The sequence below is a fragment of the Apostichopus japonicus genome, chromosome 16 (assembly GCF_037975245.1).
Source record: "Apostichopus japonicus isolate 1M-3 chromosome 16, ASM3797524v1, whole genome shotgun sequence".
Taxonomy (NCBI): Eukaryota; Metazoa; Echinodermata; class Holothuroidea; order Aspidochirotida; family Stichopodidae; genus Apostichopus; species Apostichopus japonicus.
Genome location: NC_092576.1, coordinates 25,971,938 through 25,984,750, shown reverse-complemented (window position 1 = coordinate 25,984,750; position 12,813 = coordinate 25,971,938). Strand labels below are relative to the sequence as shown.

The following is a 12,813-nucleotide window of genomic DNA, read 5'->3' as shown; positions in this document are numbered from 1 at the left end:
AATATCGAAAGATACAGTTTAATATGCATGGATACAGTAGACATTGAATTATCGTATGTGAGTACACCGTTGATGGTCGTTTACGGACACAAAGTCTATCCCATTATAATTACAGAGATGTCAACATCATGTTTACAGTTCCACGTCGTCTAAAAGAATCAAAAGGAGTCGTCTAATATAAGGTTTAGCACGGTTTATTGGAGCGAATAACATATAATATTACCTATTACGTTTTATTGCGATATAAAAGTGACCTTCCACTAAATATAAGCTTTAACTACTACAAAAAAATGAAACCTCAGCTATAATTACCAATATTATAAAATGTAATTTTGTTGAAAACATGGACTGAAAGCTAAAATATTCCCATGTTCTTGTTTAACATCCAGTCTGTTGTCAGGTTTGAACATTCAGAACTGGGAAATCATAACATATTACATTATACTCACGACAAATCCTTTAAATGTCCAGAACGTAGCCCATAACGGAATATCACCGTTACGTCTTCCTCTGTTAGTATCCTAGGCTCCCTATTTACTTGCTCTGTCTCTATGTGTATCTTCTCTACCGTCAACAATTGATTCAATCTGAGTCCAGAGTGAAGTACAATAACATCTTCCTTACATTCCTTGAAAGATTTGTTAAGGCATACACTGGTGATGGGAATCTGACGGCAAACAAAACAAAATATTAGTTTTAGCATTGATTTAAGCATGGAAATGGAAACTCCCTGGTTAATACACGTAAAACCTTTGATCAGTAAGTTGATTGGGTCTTTGATTTCTTCCAATTTCATGACTCAGAGTAACTTGGAGTGTAAAAATATTGTCGATTTGAAAATGGAAACATAGAGGGGTTAGGTTTCATTGGTGCAATATACGTAAACAGTTGGGAAACAGTAACGTATGACGAGTGCAATAACTTTGTTGACATGTAAGGCATACTTTTAAGTTTATCATCAAAAGACATTGTTCTAAATATAACAATGATATGATTTATTTGAGTAATTAATATAGAATATTAATTATGAAAACAAATAATAGTAGATTCTTATAGAGAGTTATGGTGATAGACATGAGGGAACAATTACGAGGAGACGGAGATAGAGAAATGTGGGAGGGTTCGGATAAGAGGAGAGCTACATAAAATATATATACTTTTATGACAGGAACTTTAAGTTCCGTTACACTTTGTTTAGTTTCCGAATCTGACCGCGGTCAGACACAAAGTTACATAATATGTTTTATGTTGATCTATTTGCGAAGTTATCGCCTTTGGATACCGTATTCCTTTCTTTTATTTACAGCTACTACGCTATACATTGTTTGACGGGAGAAACGGATACCTTATCCTTTTATAACTCGAATATTCTATAAATCCATTCAAAGAGCAACATCTTAACAGCATACCATTTTAAATAACGGAGAGCATCATCGTGGTTACAGTACTTAAAGGAATTGTCTGGTGAAAGATTGTGATACATTGTCCTTGTAGTTAATATTTTCCCCTTTCTAACCATGTAAAATTTGTCCACATTCAACGTTTTCTTCTTGTAGAAGTCTGGTTTTCAAATTCACGAGTTTCTCACCAAAAGTACCGTTTGTTAGAACGCATCAATATGGTAATTGACGTAGTGCTGGCAAATAGGCAAAACAGGCGACTTGAAGTTAGCACTCCCATTTCCGCATTAAATACACTCTCACGTGTACGCACATATGATTGCCGATATTACGTACTAATGCGAACGTATATAGCCTACTGTACCATGCCCAGTTGGTATACGTAAAGCGTTGCACATAATATACTCTCACACTCAAACCACAGTTCATACACTGTTCTTCAAAATCGCTGAAATAAAATTCACGGATCCAAATTTACAGTAAAAGGAAACTTGAAAAGTATTCGGAACACCGAAGGATGAAACTGGGAGGAATCGATGTCAGAGCAGAATTTAGTACCGAGAAACTTAGGCTTCGCAGAACTGTCCGATTGTAAACGTTAGAGTAGCCTACATGCGAAAATTCCTCACGATGGAGCTGGATAGCGCGATGTATAAACAACAAAGAGTCTGCTGTTAAATTTATCTTGTGTTACAAAAAGACCACGAAACCACCGATCTACTACATATATGGCGGCTTAAGGAGTTTTTGAAAACATATATATAATTTATAAGAAATTTCACCGAAAATTAAGGAAGAAATTAATCTGTATACAAACGCGGTTTTTGTTGTGATTACTGTAGGTACTGTACGGAGTGTGGGTTAATGTCGCAATCTGCATTATCGTACATGACGTTACGTTCTGTTATGTTCAAATCATATTGAAAATGTCCATCCTTAATGATTAAAAAATCAAACGCAACATTAGCGTTCTCATACTTTGACAGTATGTTTGGAAAATTATTTATCATTTTTTAAGGTAACTTCTTTGGGCCACTAGACAATCCTTTTAATACCTGGAGAAGAGGAAACTCCTATTCGTTTATCTTGAAATAAGACTGCACCAACTTTGAATGTGACGAAGAGATCGTCGACGCTACTTACTGGAAGCGGAGAGAAATTAAGTTGACAATTTACTTAATTAAGATGTCGCCCAGCTTGTAAACACTTTATTTTAAGAAAGGAAATTTGACCAATTTTATATTACCACATTTAGTTAACAAAGTATGTTGTTTTTGATGGAGGTCAAAGGCCATTTGGGGTTATAAGAGTTCAAAATGTGATAACCTTGTAAAACATGACATCCCTATATTGGAAGCTTGGGCAGATCTCATACTTGGTATGAAGGTGTAAAACATTGAGATAAAAGAAGCCTCATGATTTTGGTGGAAGTCAAAGGTCATATGGGGACAACAGGTCAAATCGTGAAAGCCTTGTAAATATGTACACCCTCACTATACATTATGTCAGATTCATGAAGAAACTGCTCATGTTACATCATCGAAACCACAATGATTTTTTGCATTCTGTTTTTTCCCGTTGTGGTTGTGGTCAATCAAATGCGTTGAAAATACAATCTTTAATGTGGGAAGGTAATAATCAGTTCCAAAAAATCGATAGCGCAATTGATTTTGCAGATGCCGATTATTATAATCGGCCGATTCCGACAATTTAGTTTCTCCGTCAGACATGTATTTACATGCTTTAAACTTAGTACAAGAGGACAAGAAGTCTCAAATATAATTTAGCTTGAAATGCTATCTACGAAGGTTACAAGTGGATCCATGTGTCAACATTTGTGAAAATTATCGACCAAATTTGATAGCTATTGACCAGCTGGACACAGTACTCTGTACACATTTGGTAATGTAAAATTTAGAGAGAGACCAGCAGAGAGTGGTTTAACTTGGTCAATGTAGTCACTGTGGTATCCAGGGGACTGGTGCCATTAAATACAGAAAACCAATATTAAAACACTCATCGATCAAAGCTGACACACTAAAATAGATAAAATTATCTCCTGATGACCTCCAAAGTGGAAATTCAAAAGACATCCTGTCCTCAAGAGGGGAAAAGAGTTGCAGAATCTCTCAAATATTCTCAGTCAAGCCCAAACCATGGTTGGGTTTGGGTGAAGTTGAACTCTCCTTTCGGAGCACCTTTTTATTGCTTCATCACTCTGTTTAACGTCACTTCCACCAGACACCTGACACTTACCTGGTTCTTTGAAACTGAAATGTACTTTCTTTCTTCTGGATTTTTCGTTGGATGAATGTCCATGTATACAGTGCAGTAAGCCAGAGACATATGTTAATTCTATTTAATTGAAGCCAGCTATTAGGGGATCACCTACTCTACCTGTAGATACCAGTTTTTGATGGAAGTGTACACGGTGTGCTGACAAAGAATATGAATTGTTCATCATCTGATATTCCTCCATGCGATGGTTATCAAATTAATGTTTAGTGTAGTACAGTGATGGTAATGTTTCTACAACCTCAGGTAGGCTGTTTGCAGTACAGAAGAGATGACTGTTTTAAGCGTGTGCTTAAATATTGAAATTATGATTTGAAACATACTTGGGAAGTAAAAAAAAGACACCTCCACCTTTAATATTCATCTCAAATATGTCTATTATATCAGGTAAAGATCGTGGTTGGGGTAGCTTCTCCTTTTAATCTTTGATATTTCTTTTGAAACTCATGATAAACTGTCATGATATATGTACTCTTCATAATCCCACCATGTGAGGCTAAAGAAGCATTATTCAAGTAAGATGTACACAAAACCAGTGACTTTAAGAGCTAGGCACAGTTTTTTTGTAAGTACTTGTTTATTCTAAACTCACTGGTCACTCAGCTGAAACTGTAATCCTCAGGCAACCCTCCCCCTCACACCAGGACTGCAGAGAACAACAGCTTATGAAATAACAGTATATATCAAATTATTCAGATAGCAAAATATGTACTTTAATATAGTAATAGTACAATATCAGCATTTCAGAAATCATACAAAATCATCAACCTATATACAGTATAGTGAACCATTGGTTCCCAAATTATGTGACCAGAATCCTTCATCATGTTTTTTTCAGGCTTCCTTCTATTTTCATTATAACTCTGTTTCTCAATTGAATATAAAGCGGACTGTGGATTGCTAGCAGTATTACTTAAAGTTTGACTGAAGATTCACCGCTTGTCTCAATTTCAAGTTAACGTTTGTTTATATTTTAATTATTTTGGTATTAGTTGAGTAAAATTAACTGTGAGAAGCATTTATGAGACCTTGAACTCAAGTTTTGAAACAACAGTAACATACCATATGACTAAAGGTCTTGAAAGAAGTGTGAACACTTAGCATGAGCAGGGTAAAGATTGCATGGTCCACCACCTGATTCCACCCAACCACCCAACCAATCATCCACCTCCTCCGTGACAATGCAAGTGTTAAAGTGGATATTTTTACTCCATAATTTACCAGATGATCCTTCAATGTTAATTTCCCTACCGAGAAGTCCCTCATCCAGCAACAATCCCCTCATCAATTATAATCACTGCAAAACAAGATATAATATATGAAAAATCTAATTTAGAATACTTCTGAATGTCGTGACTTAGAATGAGGGATTCTGTGAGACCTCTTTTGTACAGTGTTTCTATAATTTAAGCATCATCTTTACAAATTTACCATGATTGTAAGATTCTAGAGGGGTACATTTTCATATGATTTCTATATTAAAGCCAAGTACATCTCTAATCTTTCAAATCTGACCAATGTTAATGTTTATCGGCATCCATTGCTTCATTACGAAACAGTTTCATTGCCGTTTGTACATCTAATAGTAATGAAGGCTTTCTAATGTCATCGTTTCTAGGTTGTGTTGATGTTATGTAATTTAAGACAAGGTCTACTCAACCTATCATATTAAATAGTTGTCATGGATAATGACAAGCAATATTTTATGGAAATATCACAGAAGATCATACAACAAAATATAATAAGATTCAGCATGTTATGTCATCTTAAATCCTTAATACATTTTGTATTCGTTTTAGGTTTGTTAAGTTATTCGGTAATTTAGTAATTATGCTATACGCGTGTCTGGACAAGGGGGGGGGGGGGTAGGGAGCGTCAGGTTGACGTATACTGGCAAAGGAGGAAATGAAGTTACTGGGAGAATTTTGAAAGCAAAGACAACAACATTTATGTATTAGAACAGCCTCTGCTTCTCACTGATATACAAATTGTTTGACAAAAGCAATCGAGATCAGTAATTAGGGCTAAATTTGCTTGACTTCAAAGTAACAAATTAGAAATTTGGTTTTAAATACAAAATGAACAACTTCATTATAGAATTAATGCTATGCGAATCATTTGTCTTTATATCCTCATTAGGTAAATGTGGATTAGTCAGTCTTGCGACAATCTTTAAGGGTCACCAGATGCGGATCTTGCACAGACTGGTTTACAATGTGCTGATGGTCATAGTAAATGCACAGTTAGTGTAAAACCGGAAAGGTTAGCTGGGTTGTAGTTAACATTATATTTGAGTCTGGGCAGAAAGCTATTTTGTTACTGACTACTTCTGGTGGAACATTAATTGCTTTAAAGCTTGCTTGATCAATAAACTCCCTAAGGCATAAGGGAAGATACAGGCCTCAATCTAACATACATACACCATATACTAGGCACTGCATATCTTACATGTTATTACTTAGCAATGTGTAAATGCATACGAAAGAGGTTTTTATTTTAATAGATTGGGTAATTTTTTTGTTTTGTGTATGCTTCATAAATTATAAAACAAAATACTCAGGTGATTTGATTTGTCAGTGTTTCATAGTGTTGGGTGGCAGGTAAGGGTACTAATTGGTCTTTACAGCATGGCCACACTCCTCTGTTATGCCAGCCTTACTTACACAAAAATGGGCAATAAAATGTATGACCGGCTCTAATAACAATCACACAAACAAAACCTCAAACAAAACAGGACTCATACCCACACTCAGATAACACTTCTAAAGTTTGGTTTATATAATAAGGACTATCCTTATTGGCACGTGTAAGTTACAAACCTAAACATGTAGAACATAATAAGGTTTTCATTGGCCCATTCGTTACCTTAGATACATACCATACATACCTTCAAACTTCAGTTACCATCAACTTCAATATCCCAAGACTAAAGTATGCTATTTGAATAATTATAGTTTTCTGAAAGGCAGCCTGTTAACTCCTCCAAGTAGGAGAACTTACCTGAGATAAATTTCATTTGATATAAACCAAAGACGTCAATGCTAAGTCATTTATAAATAATTTAATATGTGACATTTTCCTCCATCATTCTATTTCAATGAAGATAGGTATTAGGTGAGTTTTTTACTACATTTAATGTAAGAGTGAATAACACCCCACAAAATTTCCTCAGCAAGTGTGTCTGTGATTTTGTTACTATGATCACAATGTCTGAAGCCTGTGTGCTACCACATGCGATATGTTACATATGTCAAATTTAGGCATTTGTTTAATAAAATGTAAAATTGACTAACAGGAACCATTTCTCCTTTCCCATCCTAACCTTTCCTACCATTCCCATCACAGAGTATCCAAAACCCAAGAAAATTGATGCCAAATTTAAATCTGAAGATAATCTAGTCGTTATGCCATTTGTCAATGAGCAATATACTAAATGGTTTCAACTAGAGGTCTTTGGTTGGTTTACTATAATGTGTGTATATGTTGTTGTCAGTCAGTAAATCAAGATATGCATACAGCTTCCAGACCCTATGCATGTCCTCCGAGTATAAACCACAGTTATTCGGAATTCCATTCTTAGCCATTGTTCAATGGTGATAAAGGATTCTCTTAATATGTTCTGTCTTAGATGTACATTATTTGCACTTCAATTATATTACTGGCTATTTAAGAGATATTTCCAGGAACCTGAAGCACATGTGCTTTCTAAATGTATTCTCTGTTGTAATACATTCAAGATAACTCACAAATTTGGTAGAAAAACTCCACAATTGTTGGGGGGGGGGTGAAAAAATCCTTGGAGGTAACATGGAGTTGATAAGTTGTAAATAACTAACTGAGTTGATTACCTCAGATGCGAAATATTGTTGTTTGTTTTCAGAATTGAGCTAATTACGTATACAAATTTGCAAATGAGGTCATTCTATAGAAATTGTACGTTGCTTTTCCCATTAGAAATATTTTTTTTTATGAAATCTTATGGACTTTTGATAGTTTGATGAGTTCAAGACATGTTATTTCATAACTAACACATAAATTGACGTTTGGATGTAAGGGATATGACTGATTTTTTGACGTTTTGTTAAATTTTTTTCGAGAATAAATTATTATATTTTACAGGCTTTTAAATTTAGGATTTATATCAAATTCATGGTCTCCATGCTAGTCAAGGGCTCTTCTGGAGTAAAATGTAGAGGCTGTTGTGCCTACACATCATCTTGGACATCTCAGTTGTTGCTATAACTGGAACAAGGGTCTCATAAAACATACTGATAATGATGAATCTTTACAGTTTTTCTGTTGTACATCTATCATTATTTCTTGAATATATAACTCATGATAGAACCAGAGACAGTACGTCATAAGGAGCATTAAGCACTGGCCCACCCCCCCTCCTCCCCCTCCAGCCCTCCTATATGAAATTTACTTTTCATATTCATCGCTGGCACAAAGTCTGAAAACAAGTAAATCAATTTAAATATTACCCTTCATAGCCAGATTGCCCACATGGAATCTGATTACCTGTTGACCTGGAACATTATATATCTATCTCTGCTAAAAGTGAACATTTTTCATAATTTGCATTGCATATGGCCAATATTTCACCTCCGTAGAATCTGGAGAGACGAGTTATCCCGCCAAGCAAAAAGGCAACGGGAGAGATTTCTGGAAAAGAAATTTAGAGCCGAGACCGACTTAGAGTCAACAATAGAAGCTCCTGAGGCGAACCGGCTTCTGACAGCCATCCTCCAAACGTCAGCGAAAAGGGAGGAATCCAGAGTATCGCGCCGACCAAAGGCAAATCACCGAAAGTAATCTTACAAAAGGTAGACGTAGGAGTTTGCTCGACAAAAACGGCCCTTTTTAGGTCTACCAAATTTTCCAGAAAGAGCTACTTTCCTCTCCTTCAACATACAAAATGTACTTTCTCTCTCTCTTCCCCCCTTCCTCTTTATCTAAAAAACGCAAATATGTCCGATCAGTGAAAGCTACTAAAAGCTCCGAAAACTTCCGCACCACCAACAGAGAGCTACAGACTACAAGTAGTCACTCAAAAGCCCAATGTCTTCGAAAAGAAGCAGAAACACTAAAAAAGTTCGTAAAGAACCTATCAGACAGAAACATGTCCAATATAGAGTTTATTGCGCTGGGAAAAGGTCTGAAGTTCATAGCAACTCCAGAAAAACCTAATCGAAGTGATCTTCTCAAGTCGTGGAAAGACCTAAAAAGAAAAATCAGAATCCGCTTCATCATGCAAAACAAAAAGGGTTTAAAAAATTCCGTCTCCCCTCTACATGGTCACCTAACATGACTTTTAGTAACAACAAACCTAGAGGACTATTTGGAAGCAACACAAACAGAAATAGCATGTGTTACTATCCGAAACGCCAATAGCAACACACACAAAGCGAAGCTTTTTGCACTAAATGCAATTAAAAACGACCGCTCTATTATTGTCAAACCCTTCGATAAAAGTAGAGGCATTGCTATAATGAATCACTCAGACCATCAAGCCAAAAATTGAAAGGCAATTTGCTAGTCACCACTACGAAAAGTTAGCAAGTGATCTGACGTTGCAAACTAAAAGTTTAGTCCAGGAAACACTAATAGAAATGTTCTCTGCAAAAGAAATCGATTAAAGCACCTTCGAGTACTTGTCATCATATAGCCAAAAGATCCGCACACCGGTCATATATGTGCTACCAAAAATTCATAAAGCACCCCCGGCTAACTCAAAATTTGCCGGCAGACCGATATTAAGCGGAAACGGGTCACCGACCGAAAAAATATCGGAATTTGTGGTCTATTTCTTGCTTCCTATTGTATTAAAACAAAGCACCTATGTGAAAGACACAAATCACATTCTGAAAATTTTGGAAGCCACCCCGTCACCAAAAACAGTAGTACTTGCTACACTCGATGTCGTCGCCATGTATACCAATACTCCCCAAGAGGAGGCTTTAGATATATGTCAAGAAGTCTATGAAAAGGCGGAGAAAAAGCGAATATGGAATAAATAAAATATCTTCCATATCCATGCGCAAACTAATTGAACTCATCCTTACAAGAAACTGTTTCGAGTTCAATAACCAATTATCTCTACAAAAGATCGGTTGCGCTATGGGTAGCCAAGCCTTTCCGGAAATCTGTGATATCGTCATGCATAGACTTGAAAACCAGCTTTTACAGACAGATAATAAAATCTTAAAATGGCTCCGCTATAGAGATGACATTCTATTGCTCTACGACGGTACACATCAGGAACTTGAACAACTAGTAAACAGGTTGAATGAAATTCACCGCTTCTTAAAGTTTACGGTAGAAATATCACACACCGAGGTAACATACCTAGATTTGAAAATCTTCAAAGGTCCAAGGTTCGAAACCAATGGGTTATTAGACACCAAACCCACGAAACCTTCCAATACCTCTACAGAAACTCTGCACACCCACTTTCCATTTTTAAAGGCTTCATTAAAGGGGAAGTATTACGATACGCACGTCTCTGTAACAATGAGACTGATTTCTTACAGAAAAAGGACGCGTTCACATAGAAACTGTTACTCCGTAACTATAAGAAAGAGGAAATTGCCTCAGCCACGAAAGGCATAAAATTTGAAAACCTTGGGCAATACCTCACTACCAAACCAAAACAAAAGGAACCACCACTGATGTTCAAGCTTACCTATACACCCCATATCAAAACCACGCATTTGAAAAAAAAGCACTTTTGAAACATTGGCACTTAATCTCGCAACACGCGGAATTATACAAACTGTTTCCAAAAGAAGCGATTCTAGCCTACGAAAGGGCCCCAAATCTCAAAGATTTACTTGTTAACTCAAGGTTTCACACTAACGAAGAATCAGCTGACTCTCAAGGTTCACACGAAGCTCTTTTATATGCTCTTATAGCTGCACTATGAGTCCATAAAACTCGTTCACAGAAAATAGATGCATTTTGAGAACGAGACGCCCAGGCCGAATATAAAATATTCAAAGGCTACTACTAATGAAGCTCCTCCTATAAAGTTTGAGAGCAGAAACCGGTCTAGTTGCTCATACGAACCTACGCTAGTCTCTCCTACTATTAACAGTACACTCAATTCACCTTATAGGTGCAATTATGTTTCACCATGAGGAGCATGCTATAAGCTCATGTTCCTCGGCCCTTCCCTTAAATATACTTCAGGTTCTTGGCGACTACGTTGCGTTAAATAATGTAAAACCACCTACACCCCCCTTTCATTTCACCACTACTTAAAAGGATGTACCAGATTCTACACAACTCAGTCATTTTGGAAAGTCAACGTAAAAGCCAACTAGACGAGCATGAATGATGTCATGAGTTTCACTACCAAACTAGAACCCCACGGTTGTGTTGTTAAATTGTCATGGGTTCTTCTGTGTACATTCAAAACACTTTGTAACTTAACATGCTAAAGTGATGAATGCTCAACTCATATTTCTGCCACTAAAATTAAATACTCATGTACAGATCAATCAGTACATAAAACTGTGTTATAATTAGTTAATATCTATCTATCTATCATTTTGTAGGGTAGCCAGCAAGTTTTGGTCATGGATACCCATGTTTGTCAATTTGCTACCATTTTAATACATAAATAAAGAAATGTTGCCATTAGTCTATCAAGGGATACTAATTTTCTGTCCACAAACTGATGGTGCTGATCTACTTGATGGAAAATCCTGGTCCATCAGAGTCTTTGGGTGGATAGATTCATTCTTCTTGCTGTGTTACCAACCCTCTTCAGTTCTGGTATTGTAGTCTAGTAAGACACTAGGACTTTGAGTTCAGTTTCTGTTGACTTTGATCTGTGGTAGGTGGAAAGGGGAGGGAGGTGGGGGGTAGATTGTACTCATGTAAAGCTATATTACAATGTGTTCTCTTCGTAATATGACCTGGCACCATTTTGCAAGTCATGGTTCCATCACGGCTTATATTTAACATCCTTTACAGATTTACTTGGAAACTCAGAAACTCATGAATAACATATCTACTCCTCTCCTCTGTATAAAACAGCATATATTGGTGTGCATTTAATTATTCTGTTTATTCTATGTTAAAATAATAAACTTCTTTTAAATTTGCAGTGTTTGTGTTTATGCTATTTGATACCATCACTAGTCAGAAATTATTCTTTGTTATGAACCCTTTTGTTATATTGATTGGATATAAACTTGTTTAGAATAACTTTAATTCCTTTACAGATGGTAGTTACCGTGGAAAGATCATGAAACGGTGAGAATATAAGCATTACATATTTAAGAGTGGCGAAACGATTGAGGTGCTTGCAGTGATATTAATATTCCATGACTTGGTCTGAACCTGACACAGTGGTACACAATGTACAAATGACCACCTTTGTGTTGCTTTCTCTGCCTCGATTTGTTTTTAAGACTGGCGAACAGCGAGATTATAGTCTCGTGCTGGAAATGAAGCTTGCATACAAACAAATACCCAGATGAGTGCATTATGTCTCATCTTCGCACCTCACCCATGTCTTCCACCGTCTTTCTCTACGCCAATTTTGAAGAAATTGAAATGACTTGCAAATTGGAAGTCTTATTGAGCGCTGAGAAAGTATCGTACATGGAATGCATAGCTTTCATCACCTGATGCTCATAGCTAGTACAGTAAATACTGTTCATGTTCCACAACCGTGCATCAGTAATTACTGCGCTGTGTTTTATTGAGGTTTGTCGAATCTACAGAATCGTTAAAACCTCTGGCGAATTTTATTCAGTTCAAGATCTTTAACGACATATATTTCAGTAAAAATACTGATTATTAATGTGAACATTGCATAGAACGGTATTATTTTTACTGCACTTTTAGGGCATTAAGCTGGAAAGGTTGAAGTTAAAATTTGGCAAACACACATTGAGATTTTAAAGCTGAGATTTCAACCCACAACAGCATACAATAACTAGTGCAACAGTAAATATTACAGAGGATAATTTAAAGAACCCTGCTTTTGTGTTTTTGAAAGTAAGCCGTGAACTATTTTCTTTTTTTTTAGGATAAATAATATCACATTTTATTAAACAAATAGTTGCTGCTACATTTAGACAATGAGGCAATGGTCATCTTTCCA

The 12,813-nt window shown here is 36.2% G+C and overlaps 2 protein-coding genes across 2 annotated transcripts in view; one reads left to right on the top strand and one right to left on the bottom strand.

The window, feature by feature from the left end:
• Positions 1-12,813, top strand: part of LOC139982457 (DNA-directed RNA polymerase III subunit RPC2-like) — a 159,996-nt gene that overhangs the window by 106,752 nt on the left and 40,431 nt on the right. The window lies entirely within an intron of this gene.
• Positions 1-12,813, bottom strand: part of LOC139982462 (uncharacterized) — a 58,055-nt gene that overhangs the window by 41,171 nt on the left and 4,071 nt on the right. The window contains exon 3 of the mRNA XM_071995366.1: positions 450-667. The gene's annotated coding sequence lies outside the window, so the exon portion shown is untranslated. The remainder of the gene's footprint in view (positions 1-449; positions 668-12,813) is intronic.